At 42.6% G+C, this 17,292-nt stretch overlaps 1 protein-coding gene across 1 annotated transcript in view; it reads left to right on the top strand.

The window, feature by feature from the left end:
- The window catches only part of SHANK1 (SH3 and multiple ankyrin repeat domains 1), a 511,391-nt gene that overhangs the window by 275,794 nt on the left and 218,305 nt on the right, over positions 1-17,292 (top strand). The window lies entirely within an intron of this gene.

Here is a 17,292-nt window from a genome sequence, read left to right as displayed (position 1 = left end):
CTTGGAGCAGCGGTTCCATGATCAGGACAAAGATCCAGGGGGAAAGAGGGCAACCATGTCTAGTACCATTCTTAAAAGGGAATAGAGGGGACAGGGTATCATTCACTAGTATTGCAGTTGAGGCATTATTATACATGGAAAAGATCGCTTTTATAAAAGGGTCTGGGAGGCCAAATTTTTCTAATGTAAGTCGCATGAAATCCCAATTAACCCTATCAAAGGCCTTCTCGGCATCAGTGCCCAGAAAGACTAGGGGGTGGGAGTATTTTTTTGCAAAGAATAGCACATTCAAAATTCTTGCAGTTATCTCGGCCTTCTCTCTCATTTATAAATCCTGTCTGATCAGGGAAGGTAAATCGGTAGATAAGCGGGTAGCTACCATTTTTGATAGTAGTTTTAAATCCAGGTTTAATAAAGAGTTGGGACGATAATTTGCACAATATGCTGGGTCTTTACCTTCCTTAGGGAGGATTGTTATATGTGCTCTAGTCATGTCCAAGGTTATGGGGGAGCCCTGAAGAGATTGGTTACAGATAGCCAATAAGTATGGAAGTAGGATTTGCTGAAAGTGAGATAATACAGCGCGGGAAGACCGTCAGGCCATGGAGCTTTCCCTTTTAGAAGACTTTTTATGGCTACCAAAAGTTCGTCCTCTGTGAATGGAGATTGTAGGGTATTCTCTGAGTAATGTCTAATTTAGGGGGCGTTAAGGACTGAAGGAAAGTGTTAATAGGGTTCAAAGGAGATGTTAGGTCCATCGCTGGTTTGTGACGGGGATATTGTATAGCAACTGGTAAAATTTCTAGAATTGGTGGGCTATCTCCTTTGTTGTAATTGCAATGCCTCCACATGGTTTGTGGATTTTACAAAAATAGTTATGAACTTCCCTCTATTTAATACAGCTCATCATGAATCTGGAGGCTTTGTCTCGATGTGCAAAGTATTTGTATTGTGAGTCCTAGTAATATTTAGCTGAGGTCGTATTTAAAAGGTTCTTTAGTTCTGTCCTAAGTTCTGTGAGTTGGGTTAGATGGGATTCAGATAAGGATTGTTTATGGAGGAGTTCTATTTTATGTATTTCGGATAAGAGAGCATCTATACGGGCCGCTCTTTCTTTCTTGAGATGTGTCCCTATATTGATGAATTGGCCCCTTATAAAGGCTTTGTGAGCATCCCATAATACATGGGCAGAGGTCTCCGGGACACAGTTTAGCAAAAAGTATTTGTCTAGAAGATTTTGTACTCGCTCCTTTAGGGTATCAGTAGATATCAATTGTTCATTAAGCTGCCATTTAAAAGCTTGTGGGGCCTGGTGGGGTATGGAGACCATTAGAGGTACAGGAGAGTGGTCTGATAGGTGAATAGAACCAATTTGAGATCCAAGGCACAAGTGTTCCTTGGAAAAAAAACTGGTAATCTAACCTTTGTTAGGATCTATGTACATCAGAAAAGAAGGTGTAGTCGCGACCGGAGGGGTTCAACATCCTCCATGTAGCTACCAAATGCATAGTTTGTAACTTTTTGCTTTTGAAGTTTAGTGATTTTTCAGGCAAAGCTGATTTGTGAGAGGATGAGTCTAACTGAGGTTCTAGAGTGATGTTAAAATCACCCCCCATCACGACCACACCCTCGCTGAAAGACTCAACAATTGGGAAGAGGACATTGAACTAAGCAATTTGATTTACATTTGGAGCATAGACGTTGATAAACGTATATGTCTGAATGGTTATTGTGCCCTTCAATAGTATATATCTACCCTCATTATCTTGATAATGATCACGGTATTGAAATGAGCTCCCCTTGCTGAAGCCCACACTCATGCCCCTGGAGGCCGATGAATCTGATCCGCAATGGAACCATGTAGGAAAATATGAATGGGTGAGGTTTGGGTAGCGGCTGAATCTAAAATGAGTCTCCTGCAAGAGGAAGACAGAGCAATTCTTCTTCTCCAAATGCGAAAGGATTTGGCACCTCTTTGAGGGTGAATTAAAGTCTTTCACATTGTAAGAAGCTATTTGCAAATTAGCCATGATAAAGTGAATAGTCGGAGGAATAATGCATGTGGTCTATATAATAGGGCCTCGAGCATTGAGATAAAGGAATTATACTCAGCCTCCCTAGGTGAGTCCCTCTGTATTTTCCCTGCTGATATACTGTATATACTGAGAAGCATTCACTGAAACGAAAAAACGGTGTAAATACATAATAACAAAAAACATTTCCGTAACCAGAGTGCCATTCTTGGAATGTATGCCCTCTAAGACTGGGTTTACATGGGCGTCACGTTTTGGCTCTAGATGCGTCCCGGGTGCATTGGGGCAAATAAATAAAAAAAACTGAATGTGGTACCAAGACCCGAACTTCTTCACTGAAGTTCAGGTTTGGGTTCAAGGTTGTGTAGAGTGTATTATTTTCCCTTATAACATGGTTATAAGGGAAAATAATAGCATTATTTAATACAGAATGCTTAGTACAAGGTCAATTGAGGGTTAAAAAATAAATAAAAATTAACTCGCCTCCTCCAATTGATCGCGTAGCTGCCGGCCTCCTGTTTTTTCTTCAGGACCTGTCAAAAGACCTGTGGTTACGTCACTGAGCTCATCATGGATGGACCATGTGATTGGACCATGTGATGTGACGACACCACAGGTCTTTTAGCCGGCAGCTCATAATTAAAGAAGTAAGAAGAGATCGGATCAAGAGGAGGAGGTGACTTAATTTTTATTTTTTTTTAACCCTCAATTGACCTACTAAGCATTCTGTATTAAAGAATGCTATTATTTTCCCTTATAACCATGTTATAAGGGAAAATAATACAGTGAATAGACTGTCATCTTAGCAACCATGTGTGAAAATTGCACCGCATCCGCACTTGCTTGCGGATGCTTGCGATTTTCACGCAGCCCCATTCACTTCTATGGGGCCTGCTTTGCGTGATAAACGCATAATATAGAGCATGCTGCGATTTTCACACAACGTACAAGTAATGCATGAAAATCCCCGCTCATGTGCACAGCCCCATAGAAGTAAATGGGTCTGGATTCAGTGCGGGTGCAATGCGTTCACCTCACGCATTGCACCCGCGCGGAAATCTCGCCCGTGTGAACCCAACCTAAAACGCAGTTTAATCCTTTAAAGAATATAAAGGTAGAAAGGGAGGAAAGGCGGAAAAGTGAGAACAGTAGTGTATAGCACCAACCGTGATCGGGATGTGGATCAGGTCAGGGGCTCAGTTGAGCCAAACAGGTAGAGCTGCAAGAGAAGAGGACTAGTTGGATTAAGCAGAAGTAGTTAGAGAGTGATATAATGAGCGCAATTAGAGAGACAGCAGCTTTAAGGGAGTAAATGTACTTGACGCACATATTTGTAGTCGTCTTAACCTCCTATTGGTAATCTTCTAGAAGGTGATCCCTTTTTTGTTCCTTGCAGACTTGGGTGTACGTTGTCTTTCCCATCGCTCTTGTTGTGGCAATTCCGGAAGATTTGCTAGGTCTTGAACGAGGTCCCAGTTGGAAATGTCCAGTGAGTTAATCTGTAATTGGTTGTAGACAGTCCAAGTCCCGGAAAGAGGAAATCCATATTCTGTGACCCTCATGTACGAAAGATAAGCCAAAGGGAAATGACCATCTGTAAAGTATTTTATGTGACTTAAGCCAGTTAGTCAAGTGTTTTAGCGCTCTTCCTTTTTTTCAATGTGGACTGGTCGAGGTCTTGGAATATGAGGACTTCGTAGCCATCTCAGACAATGGATTTAGTATTTTGTGCTTTTGTCAAAACCGCTTCTTTCACCGGGAAGCTTAAGAATTTACAAATTCTGATAAGTGCTTCTGATAAGAATGGTTTCGGCCGCAGAGCCCTATGTTCCCTCTCTAATATGACTTCATGGGCGGAGTCTGGTCCCAGTACGTGCAGGCATATTTGGACAATTGTATTAGGGATATCGCCATGGGCAACAGTCTCTTGGATTCCGCAGAACCTTAAGTTATTACGCCTCCTGTGGTTTTCTTGATTCTCTATTGCGTTGTTCATAGTGTTCAAGTTAGTTTGAAACATCTGTAAATAATGTGACACTGCAGCCTGATGGGGCATTAGTGTTTGTGAGTCCTCTAAGGACTCTACTCTTCTTCCTATAGTGCGTACATCTTGTTTTATGACTGTCTGATCTGTGCTCAGAGGCTCGAGCGCTGATGTTAGTAAAGATGCAAGTGCCTCTTTCAGATAGGAGCGGGATATGGGAAGGTTGTCTGGTTCGTCCTCACCTCCTTGTGACTCTCCTGTATCCTCTCACTGCCTCTGACTTGCTGCTCGTGGTGGTGCCGGCGCCATCTTGGATTCCCGGGCGACATAAGTTGCAGCGGCTTTCTTTATAAATTTCTCCATCTCTCCATTGCTCGCCCCAGTCTTGTGTTGGCCAGGAGTTTCACCTGTTATTGCTTTCCTGATTTTTACCATAATCGATCCTGTATTCAGTTATACCAGACTAGTAGGGTGATCTGGCACACGGAGCTGTAGCTTCAGGCAGCCATCTCCTTCCGGTGCTATCTCCCCCCCCCCTTGCCTTAGCTGTTCTTAACAGAATTTATAAAGCATTAAGAAAATTGCTTTACGGTAGCCCCATGGTCCATGGACAGAATAGACCGGATGGGACCTCATTGACTTGGGAGAGTTTTCTAGGCATGCTCTGTGACCTCTGCAGAGGTCATTGTACAAGGAAAGAATAGATAAGCTCTGACAATCACCTATTGTGAATGGTGGATCCTGTCTTATCTATACAAAGAGGTGATATCATTACAGGCAGGATTAGAATGACAGATAAGCAGGTAACTGCAGTAAAGTGATCTGTTCAGACCAAGAAGTTGCACCTATTATTAGGCTTTTTGGTGATCAGTGCAAAAATTGTAGGATTTTATGGTTTTTGTTTTAGGCTAGGTCTACACGACGACATTTGTCGCACGGATGTTGCGCAACAATTTTTATAATGGCAGTGAATGGTGTCGCACTGCGACATGCTGCGACTGCGACGCAACAGTCACAGAAAATCCATTCGAGATGGATTTTTCTGCGACTGTCGCGTCGCAGTTGCAGCATGACGCATGTTGCTGTGCGACACAATAGACTGCCATTCTAAAAATTGTCGCGCAATAATGGTGCAACAAAATGTTGCGCGACAAATGTTGCAGTGTAGTTGTGCCCTATCTGTCGTTAGACTTATTGTCGCGCGACAAATGTCGTCATGTAGACCTAGCCTTAATATAGATAGTGACATCGAAATTAAAAATAACATCATCGAAATTTTTTTTAAAATATGTTAAACCTAAAAACTTTATTTAAACAATTGGTCATTTTCTAATGACACATTTCCTTTAAGGCCCCTTTCACATGGGTGAGTTTTCCGCGCGGGTGCAATGCGTGAGTGGAACGCATTGCACCCGCACTGAATCAGGACCCATTCATTTCTATGAGGCTGTTCACATGAGCGGTGATTTTTCACAGCAAGCTCTATTTTGTGCGTTTTTCACAAAATCGCAAGCATCCCCAAGCAAAAATCCAATGCAATCTGCAGACAGCATGTTAAAGTAAAGGAGAATCCAAACATATTAATATATATTTTTTCTGGGGAAGAGATTCAGGTCCGCAAATGACAGAAAAGCTGCTACTACAGCATCTCAGATATGTACACAAAAAAGGATTCCACAATTTTAATAAAGACCAATTAAAAAATTATTTTTACATCAAAATAAGTACAATACAATAATAATACTAATAATAATAATAAAAATAACAATTGCCCCCAAAGGTGTAGATAGCCTTTAAAACCTGTGAAACTGCTCCTATTATTTACAGTATGTGTCTAAAATGTGATTGGGGACCATCTGACTATTCTCTGACTTTAAATGTTGGCAACAGAAGGATCAACCATACTGGATTTCAACATGCACCAATAAAGGAGTCTGACTCCATTGAAAACATATGCATGATGAAGTCAGAAGGAATAGCATGCATTCAGCCTATAGCTATCTAAGTGTATGGATACCTAGTATAGGAAAATTTGATTGCAGACACAGGGACTAATGTGAGTCATGAGAATCTCTGTACAGCGCAGCAGAATTTGTGGTGCTACATAAGCAAATAAAAGTTTGTTGCAATATATCAATGTAGGACTATTCAGATGCTGGATATTTATTCCAGGAGCTGTATAATCAGAACCAAGGATGGGACTGGATCCCTCATTATTCATAATAAATCACAAATATCCATCATGGCTACCTTAAATAATCAGGGGGCAGGGATGCCAAACTAATGAGGCTCGGCACTGGAGTCACATGCTTCCTGAGGGCAGGCTAGGGTTGGCCACAGTTGCCTGTGATTAGTATTCCTGCCTTGCTAGCTAGTTTTGGGTTACTCTGGATTGCTGACCTTGTGCCTGCTTTTCTGACATTGCCTCTGATTTCCCATATTCAAGTTTATGCAAATGAGCTTACATGACAAAACAGTATAGAAAAGTTATTGAATATAATATAAGAACAATTAGAAAACTGAAAATTTGTATGCAGCCCTCCTAAGCAGCAAGAGAAGAATTAGCTAGCATCCCAAAAACAATATACATACGTGCCGCGTCATCATGGTGGCTTCGATAGCGTCGGAGGGAAGAGTGGAGCGTGAACGTCAGCTATTCAGTCCGCCCAACAAGGCCGAAACTACGTCACCACGTGATGCAGCCACGCATCGCACCTCAGTGATGCGCTCAGCCAACCTATCAGAAGTGCTTGGATACCACTGTCATGGAGATAGGTAAATATAAACAGATCAACATATTCCTATTCCCAAACATAATTGGAAAGTAAGTTAAGATGTTCCAAAATACATACCTGAAAACTAGATCTGTAATATTACTATCAGAAAGGAACCATGGATAAATACTAATGATATACAGTACAGACCAAAAGTTTGGACACACCTTCTCATTCAAAGAGCTTTCTTTATTTTCAGGACTATGAAAATTGTAGATTCACACTGAAGGCATCAAAACTATGAATTAACACATGTGGAATTATATACATAACAAAAAAGTGTGAAACAACTGAAAATATGTCATATTCTAGGTTCTTCAAAGTAGCCACCTTTTGCTTTGATTACTGCTTTGCACACTCTTGGCATTCTCTTGGTGAGCTTCAAGAGGTAGTCACCTGAAATGGTCTTCCAACAGTCTTGAAGGAGTTCCCAGAGATGCTTAGCACTTGTTGGCCCTTTTGCCTTCACTCTGCAGTCCAGCTCACCCCAAACCATCTCGATTGGGTTCAGGTCTGGTGACTGTGGAGGCCAGGTCATCTGGCGCAGCACCCCATCACTCTCCTTCATGGTCAAATAGCCCTTACACAGCCTGGAGGTGTGTTTGGAGTCATTGTCCTGTTGAAAAATAAATGATGGTCCAACTAAACGAAAATCGGATGGAATAGCATGCCGCTGCAAGATGCTGTGGTAGCCATGCTGGTTCAGTATGTCTTCAATTTTGAATAAATCCCCAACAGTGTCACCAGCAAAGCACCCCCACACCACCACACCTCCTCCTACATGCTTCACGGTGGGAACCAGGCATGTAGAGTCCATCCGTTCACCTTTTCTGCGTCGCACAAAGACACGGTGGTTGGAACCAAAGATCTCAAATTTGGACTCATCAGACCAAAGCATAGATTTCCACTGGTCTAATGCCCATTCCTTGTGTTCTTTAGCCCAAACAAGTCTCTTCTGCTTGTTGCCTGTCCTTAGCAGTGGTTTCCTAGCAGATATTCTACCATGAAGGCCTGATTCACACAGTCTCCTCTTAACAGTTGTTCTAGAGATGTGTCTGCTGCTAGAACTCTGTGTGGCATTGACCTGGCTCTAATCTAAGCTGCTGTTAACCTGCGATTTCTGAGGCTGGTGACTCGGATAAACTTATCCTCCGCAGCAGAGGTGACTCTTGGTCTTCCTTTCCTGGGGCGGTCCGCATGTGAGCCAGTTTCTTTGTAGCGCTTGATGGTTTTTGTGACTGCACTTAGGGACACTTTCAACGTTTTCCCAATTTTTCGGACTGACTGACCTTCATTTCTTAAAGTAATGATGGCCACTCGTTTTTCTTTACTTAGCTGCTTTTTTCTTGCCATAATACAAATTCTAACAGTCTATTCAGTAGGACTATCAGCTGTGTATCCATCTGACTTCTCCACAACGCAACTGATGGTCCCAACCCCATTTATAAGGCAAGAAATCCCACTTATTAAACCTGACAGGGCACACCTGTGAAGTGAAAACCATTTCAGATGACTACCTCTTGAAGCTCATCAAGAGAATGCCAAGAGTGTGCAAAGCAGTAATCAAAGCAAAAGGTGGCTACTTTGAAGAACCTAGAATATGACATATTTTCAGTTGTTTCCCACTTTTTTGTTATGTATATAATTCCACATGTGTTAATTCATAGTTTTGATGCCTTCAGTGTAAATCTACAATTTTCATAGTCATGAAAATAAAGAAAACTCTTTGAATGAGAAGGTGTGTCCAAACTTTTGGTCTGTACTGTACATACTGTATTTTCAATATTTATGAAAATGCCATTGTTCGCTGCAAATACATACTGTAATGATATAAAAAAAACATTATTCACAATGAAGTGAAAAATATATGATATAATAAATTACCTAAAAAAAGATAAAGGTGCAAATGTGCAATAGTGAAAAGTGATAAGCATATTTAGTGAATAAATAGATGGGGCCATCATAGATATAATTCATATGTGTATATAAAAAAGTGAAAAACCATATAAATTATACATATATAAATAGCCTAAAAAGACAAACTCATGAAAATACAGTGCAATGCGCCAAATAATAAATATACAGAAAAAAAAATACAAAAGAATTCATAAACCACAAGGTTCCTGATCACAAATAGCTATAGTACTCAGTCCATATAGAATCGTCCAATCCCCAGAGATATTTTTCAAAAGAGGGTATACAATCATGGCATTTATCCGTAAACTTATATATCTATTTTTCAAACATTATGTCCAAAGAAAGGCATCCAGATCAATATATCTAAAGAGGAGGATATAAAAATAAAAACAAACAAAACATCAATAGTCCTGTACAAACATAAAAATAAAAATTAAAAACGCATTATAGAAAGGATTTGAAACTAAGGGCCTCATTTAGCCCCACTGGAGTCACTGTATTCAGCAGTACCATCCATCTTGTCTCCTTTTGGAGAAGGCGTTTCTTAATATCGCCCCCCCTAATGCCTAACCTCACTCTGTCGATCCCCCTGAAACGTATACCCTGGGGTTTACTTCCATGAGTCTCTCTAAAGTGTTTTGCAATAGGCTTCAAGTTATTCACTTTCTCAAGATCATGGATTTCTGCCGTTGCTTTGATCATGCTCTAGTTGTCATGCCTATATACACTGAGCAAAAATATAAACGCAACACTTTCGGTTTTGCTCCCATTTTGGATGAGCTGAATTCAAAGATCTTTTTTCAATGTGGACTGGGCGAGGTCTTAAACTATGAGGACTTCGTAGCCGTCCAAGACAATGGATTTAGTATTTTGTGCTTTTGTCGAAACCGCTTCTTTCACCGAGAAGCTTAAGAATTTACAAATGACATCCGCAGTAAGGCAAAACTGTGCACATTTCAGAGTGGCCTTTTATTGTGGGCTGTCTAAAGCCTCATGCACACATCCGTGGAACACGGACCGTGTGATACCGGTCTGGATTTCTTCTGAGTGCAGGAGCGCACAGCGTCATTGGTTGCTATGACGCCGTGCGCTTCCTGCTGCCGGCACAGTACAGTGATACACTGGTGTGATCCAGTGTATCACTGTACTGCGGCAGCAGCAGGAAGTGCACGGCGTCATAGCAACCAATGATGCTGTGCGCTCCTGCACTCAGAAGAATCCAGGCCGTTTTCCACAGACGTGTGCATGAGGCTTAAGGCACACCTGTGCAATATTCATGCTGTCTAATCAGCACCTTGATATGCCACACCTGTGAGGTGGGATTGATTATCTCGGCAAAGGACAAGTGCTTACTAACACAGATTTAGACAGATTTGTGAACAATATTTGAGATTAATGGGTCTTTTGTGTATGTAGAAAATGTTTCAGATCTTTGAGTTCAGCTCCTGCAAAATGGTAGCAAAACCGAAAGTGTTGCGTTTATATTTTTGCACAGTGTAGATCAACTCACATGGCCACTGAGCATAGTATATCACCCCTTCCATACTGCAAGATATATGATGCACTATTTTGTATTCCTTACTTCCCTTTGAGCTCGGGAAGGTCTCACATTGTATTATGTGAGGACAAGTGGTGCAATTACCACAAGGAAACATACCCCACTTGGGGCCTCTATCTCCAAACAAGCCGCCTTGCCTTGGTGTCACATAGTGGCTCTTGGTAATCATATATCTCAAATTTCTCGACCATGGGACCCTGGGAAATCTGTCCTCTCAGATCTTTAACTGTTAGTAACACTTGCCAATGTTTATTCAAAATGGAATACATTTGTCTCCACTGAGTATTATATCCCATGATAAATCTGGGATAACCCTCACTTTTTGTATTATATTTCTGTCCACTTACCAATCTTACCAATAAAGACTCTCTTGGTACATTTTTGGCTCTGTTATAGCCCTTCTTAATGAGTGTTTTACTGTACCCCCTTTCTTCAAATCGTCTATGAAGATCTTTTGCTTGGTATTCGAAATGGCGTTCACTTGAACAGATCCTCCTTATCCTACAAAATTGACCAGTAGGTATGGCTTTGATAACCTGTGGAGGATGAAAGGAGGTGGAGTGTAAAAAAGAATTGGTGGATGTCGGCTTCCTGAACACATCAGTCTCCAGTAAGGATCATCCACAAGGATCACAAGGTCAATGAATTCAACGTTTACAGAAATAAACTGCCACTCAAGATCATTGATATTCAATCTACTCAAAAATTGTTCCAAATGCAACGTTGAACCCTGCCAGATGAAAAGAATGTCATCTATGTATCTCGACCACGAGACCACAGCGTCATGACCTTCTATATTCCATGACCCCCGACAACAAAGGTGAATGAGGGTGTAACGACATGCTACAGTGGAAAAAAAAAAAACAGTTCAGAGAACCCTACTGCTTATGGGGCTCTTAAGCAGAAGGATGGTCACTGCACTTCTGCTAACGAAGTTGCATCCACAGAAAAGACTTTGATTTTCTTGGCGGTATCGGAATTGGACCTTTGCTGATTGGCAAAGTGTTGCCTTCTTCAAAGAGTTATGTTTTTTTCTTCATCGAACAGGTGGACTTTGGTGTGTCAGGCAAGAAACATCAAATCACAAACACCTTGCAACCATTGCAAGTGTTGGTGGCAGCATAATGGTCTGGATAATGATTTCCTGGCATTCTCTGGGCTCACACATCCATGTGAAAGGCACTGTCAACCGATTTGGGATTGCCTTCCCTGATGTGGATGGGATCTTCCAGCAAGAAAATGTGATATGTCACACGGCTATAAATGTCCGACATTGGTTGAAAGAGCATGACCAAGACTTCCAAGCAGGCCCGGACTAGCCCACAGGGGAACAGGTGAATCCAGAGGTGGATAAAAGATGGTCGGTCAGGAGAGGCAGTGATGCCTCCCTGAATACTGCTCAAGGGTACAACTCAAGAAAAATATGGGGGGCAGTATACTCAATAAAACTTCACTTTTAATAGCATATAGGAGATAAAACACGGCCATTACTAACGTACAACGAGTAAGACGTGTATGCCCTTGACCTATTGAGGTGACGGGCAGAGACAATTACAATACAAACAAAAAAGTGTATACAATGTACTGGACAATTATATATGGGAAAACCAGTAAGACGGTGTTGGTATGTGTAACCCACTAGCCCTATTGCCTCCCTACTTGTCCTAGTCCACCCTATAGAGTCTTTCCAAAGGACGGGGTCCAAAAAAGCCCCGCAAGGGGTGTCCCAGACTAGAACTCTGTTCCTGTATAGTAAGCCCTGGTGAGGCCCTCACACAGAACCTAGTCTAATAGAACAATGCACATGAAAAACATAAAAATATAGAGATATAAACCCAAAAAACCACAATGAAAGGCCCTTTAGGGGTATACTCAAGTGTCCCAACGCGTTTCTTCAATGGATGCCCCAGGATTCATCAGGGGACACGGGGCAAAGGTAATGGTTATCGCTCCAGGCTGGTTAACCAAGGGTTTAGGAGATAGCCTGTGCATTAACTGCAGTCAGTATGTGGCTGAGTCTAGGGGTAACCACAAAGAGTAAACAGAAATCAGTAAAGTAACTTTAAATAAACCTCCATCAATCCTCCCATGTGGGCGGTAGATGGAAATCACTTACTTGCTATGTTGCTGCGGTCAGCGTATGGCTCTAAGTCCACCTCCAAGCAGGACCCAGGGTGATGGTGTCTGCAGTGGTGGGGTGACAAGCAGCAAATGGGGCAAGATTGCCCCCTTATAAAGGGCCATGTAGGACGCCTCCTAACTGCCTTGTAATTGCTGATTAGACGCCTAATGATGACGTCATTGGAGGCGTCTGTACATCATCTGTGTCATGTGATCGGAACAGCCGAAATTACATGGCCGCACATGCGCTCTGGACCTCTGCCCCATGCGTCTCATGAGGCTAGAGGTGGAACGCACGGCTGTATTTCAGCATCACGTGACCGCAGGCGTCCACGACGAGCGCGTCATGACGGCAGTCACGTGATCGGAGTCCCATAGCAGCCGTGCTTACGCACAAGTGCCCCAGGTAACCAAAACGGCCAAACACTCGATCATAGTGTTTAGCGATTTGATGTAGCTTCATTTTGGGGCAAAATCTAGGTCGTGCAAGACCGCTCCTCCGGTCTGCATGACCATAAAGCTGGGCCACCCCCTATTAAGAGTATATTAATTAGGAGGATTGGGTCCAGTATGGATTACAAAAATAAACTGGGGAGATGGTACATAAAGGGGAGCACCTAACCTGACTCATTGGTTTGATGAAACCGTAACCCCCTTATCCTTCTCACACATTTTTTTTTCATGAGATGTGGCAGTGTGTGCCTATTATCCCACAAGAGACCAAAAAACAGACAGGGGTTAAATGACAGAAACTTTAGTCCTAGGGCCTAGACAGACAACCTAGCGATTATAGGAAGCAGCTATAATTTAATTGTTCGTTGAGGCCGTGAGGGGCGACTGTATTTAGGATGAACGTCCACCAGCATTCTCTTTGTATAATGTATCTATTCCAATCGCCCCCGTATGGGTTTGAGAACACGCTCAATGGCCATAAAGCTAATGGCCGAGGAGCGTCCATCGTGTGACAGCTGTACATGGCGCGCTATGGGGGTTTCCCTGTTGTTCCGGATGTCGCTGTAGTGTTCCCCCATACGCTTGCGTAGTTCCCTAAACGTTTTGCCAACATAACGTAGCCCACAGATACACGTTATCAAATAGATCACACCTGCCGTGCGGCAGTTAATAAAGCCTCTCACATGGTAAATGGTGTTTTTTGGTTCACCAGTAAAGGTCTTACCCTGTGACAGACAGCCACAGAAGCTACAGTGTCCACATCTGTGGCATCCCATCACAGGTGTATCCAGCCACGTCCGTGGCTTTGCTGGAGGTGCAAAATGGCTGTGCACCAGCCTATCCCTTAAGTTATTCCCTCTCCTGAAGGTGAGAGAAACAGAGGGACTAAGAATCTCAGTTAGGTCTGGGTCCATCAATAAAGTGTCCCAGTGCCAAGATCTTCTTTACTTGGGAAGCCGCAGCATCAAAAGTGCCTATTACCCTGAGATTTACACGCCCTGCTAGTCGTGGGGTGGAGTAACTCTGTTCGAGTGCGTATTTTGGTCTTCTCGTAGGCCAGTCTGAGGGTCCTGTCTGGATACCCCCTTTCCGGAAACCTACACCTCAGGTCTCTAGCCTGGTGCTTGAAGTCACTGGGTTCTGAGTAGTTACGTTTCAATCTCAAGTACTGTCCGGTTGGAATCCCTCTCTTAAGAAGGACGGGATGGCAGCTGTCCCACCTAAGGAGGGAGTTGGTAGACGTAGGCTTCCGATAAATAGATGTACTCAGGCCGCCCTTGTCGTCCCTACAAATAACCACATCCAGGAAAGGCAGGCGATCTCTAACAATGACGGAGGTAAATCTTAAATTGAAGCTGTTTACATTCAATTCTAAAATGAGTCTATCAAAATCGCTCTCTGGCCCGCTCCATAACAGAAAAATATCATCGATGTAGCGTGACCAGAGAGCGATGTGTTCGACAAACCAGAGTGATGGGAATCCAGAGGTGCTCCCCTGTTCAAGGTGTTCACCTAGTCCTCCACCCCCTGCAGAAGTGGCACAGTAGACTGACTCGACTACATACAGCCTACAGCATCTTAACCAGCCTATATCTATATGTTTAGATTATTTAACAAACTACACAGTTTATGTTTAAAGATGCATCAGGTGGCTGATGTGACTTGTATGTACAGGCCAGCCATCATTCTCTTTCATTAGGGACCTACCATCTCAAAGTCGCTATAAGGGCATCTTGTAGTATCTTGCTGTTGCCTGCTACTGTGTGAGCAGATAATATTTGCATGTAACTGTACAGTGGGCCCCAGAATTAATTTTACTGGTGGACCCTAGGCACCCCAGTCTGATGCTGCTTCCAAGTTCTACCCCGGCCCCCTAATTTCCCAGACTTGAACCCAATTAAGCATCTATGGGACCACCTCAATTGCTGTGTTTGCTCAATTGATCCTCCCCCATGCACTCTACCATAGCTGTGGGATGGACTTACGCTAGCATGGCTCCAGATACCTGTGACAACCTAGCATGACCTAATTGAGTCACTCCCAGCCCATATAGCCCATATAGCCCCAACAGAAATTCTGATATAATGTTCCATTATAACAGTTACGGATGTAGCAGGGTTAACACACATGCTTTATGAGACATGTTATCTAAACTAAATGCAACTAAATGAGTTAAAGGGAGTCTGTCACCAGATTTTGACCTTATAGACCGCTTACATAGCACTCTACCATAGCAGTCTATGATTCTGATGGTACCTTTGATGTTTTCTTCTGAAGTTCCCCCAAGGCAAAAACTGACTTTTATTCATATGTAAATTAGGGCTCGCAAGTGCCCAGGGGCAGTGTTCACCTCGTTGGTGCCGAGGCTGTTCTGCCTCTTCCTCTACCCGCCCCGCTCTTCCTTTGCGTCCTCCTTCTCTGCAGCGAGATCCCGCACCTGCGCTATACATAGCTTTGCCATTGTGGGCACGGCATCACAGTAGCTACTCCCGGCCAAGCAATGGAGAGCGCAGGCGCGGGATCTTGCTGCAGAGAACTTGAGAAGGAGGACGCAAAGTAAGATCGGGGTGGGCAGAGGAAGAGGCTGGGGCGGGAATATGACGAAAAGAGGCAGAACAGCCTGAGCACCAACGAGGTGATTAGAATCATAGACTGCTATGCTAGAGCGGTATGTAAGTGGTCTATAAGGTCAAAATCTGGTGACAGACTCCCTTTAAGCAATTGCTTTTCAATGGCTTTTGTTTCAAGATAACGCGATGAGTTAAGAGTGTGTGTGTGTTACCCCTGCTACATCTGTATAATGAAATATAACGGAATTTTAGGATGGGATGCAACATGGAACCCTTAAGAGGTATTCTGTTTTGCTCCATCCTAATACGTTAAATGTCTATGGGCACAAAAAAACGGTTCAGTTTACATGTATAACAAAACAAAACGGAACCGTTATTTGTGCCCATAGATAGAAAACTCTAACACAATTTCTAACGGTAATTCATTCATTCAGAGTTTCCTACTGGCTTGCTTTATTATCTAGAAGAAAAAAAAATCAGATGGGCATAAGATAGTACTACATACATATAGTATTAGGCTAAGATGTTTAGCTATCCTGTGATCAAGGGTGTATGTACCACAGAACTGCAACTGCTATGGCTTTCAAGGTGAGAGAGAGAAAAGTCTAGGTTGGACTCATGCCTTATTGTAATGATTGTTGAGAACTTGTCTAGGAATACCCTCTAGAAAGACCCTACTATGTCAACCCCTTAAGAACCCATGACGTACATGTACGTCATTTCTATCCGGGACTTAAAGACCCGTGACGTACATGTACTTCATAGTGATCGAGCGGGTGCAGGAGCTGCGCCCGCCCAATCAGCGGCAGCAGTCACTGATAGCCGGACTCCTGCTGCATGCGCCAGCATCCGTGAAATAACTGATGCCGGCACATTAACCCTTGACGTGCCGTGGTCAGCACTGACTGCGGCACGTGCGATGTCGGACGGGGATCGGAGCTGCCATCGGGTCCCCGTGCTGCTGTGACAGTGACCCAATAGCAGGGAAGGCAGCGAGATGCTGTATTACACTTACAGCCAATGCATTCCAATTCAGAAGTATTGGAATGCATTGTAAAGGGAATCAGACCCCCAAAAGTTGAAATCCCAAAGTAGGACAAAAAATAAAGTGAAAAAAAAGTTTACAAAATAAAGTTTTCACCTTACATCACAAAAAGTGTAATAGCAAGCAATCAAAAAGTCATACACACCCCAAAATTGTGCCAATCAAACCGTCATCTCATCCTGCAAAAATCATACCCTACCTAAGACAATCGCCCAAAAACTGAAAAAACTATGTCTCTCATACTATGGAGACACTGAAACATGATTTTGTTTTGTTTCAAAAATTATGTTATTCGGTAAAATTTACATAAATAAATAAAAAGTTGACATATTAGGTATTTCCATGTGCATTATAACCTGCTCTATACCTTACCCCTCAGTTGAATACCGTAAAAAAAAGTGTGAAAAAAAGCAATTTTTTGTCACCTTACATTACAAAAAGTGTAATAACAAGTGATCAAAAAGTCATATGCACCCCAAAATAGTGCAAATCAAACCGTCATCTCATCCCGAAGAAAATGAGCACCTACACAAGACATTCGCCAAAAAATGAATAAAACTACGGCTTTCAGAATGTGGAGACACAAAAAAATCCTTAAAAAAAAAATGCTTTGTTATGTAAAACTGAAACAACCAACCAAAAGAAGTAGTCATGTTTGGTATTGTCGTGTCCGTAACAACCTGCTCTATAAAAATACTGCATGATCTAACCTGTCAGATGAATGTTGTAAATAACAGAAAATAAAAACGGTGCCAAAACAGCTAAGTACCCTAAAATACAAACAAAACTGCCACATTATCCCGTAGTTTCCAAAATGGGATCACTTTTTTGGAGTCT

The sequence above is a fragment of the Bufo gargarizans genome, chromosome 2 (assembly GCF_014858855.1).
Source record: "Bufo gargarizans isolate SCDJY-AF-19 chromosome 2, ASM1485885v1, whole genome shotgun sequence".
Lineage (NCBI taxonomy): Eukaryota > Metazoa > Chordata > Amphibia > Anura > Bufonidae > Bufo > Bufo gargarizans.
The sequence above is the reverse complement of the archived record's forward strand: the minus strand, read 5'-3'. Positions and strand labels throughout refer to the sequence as shown.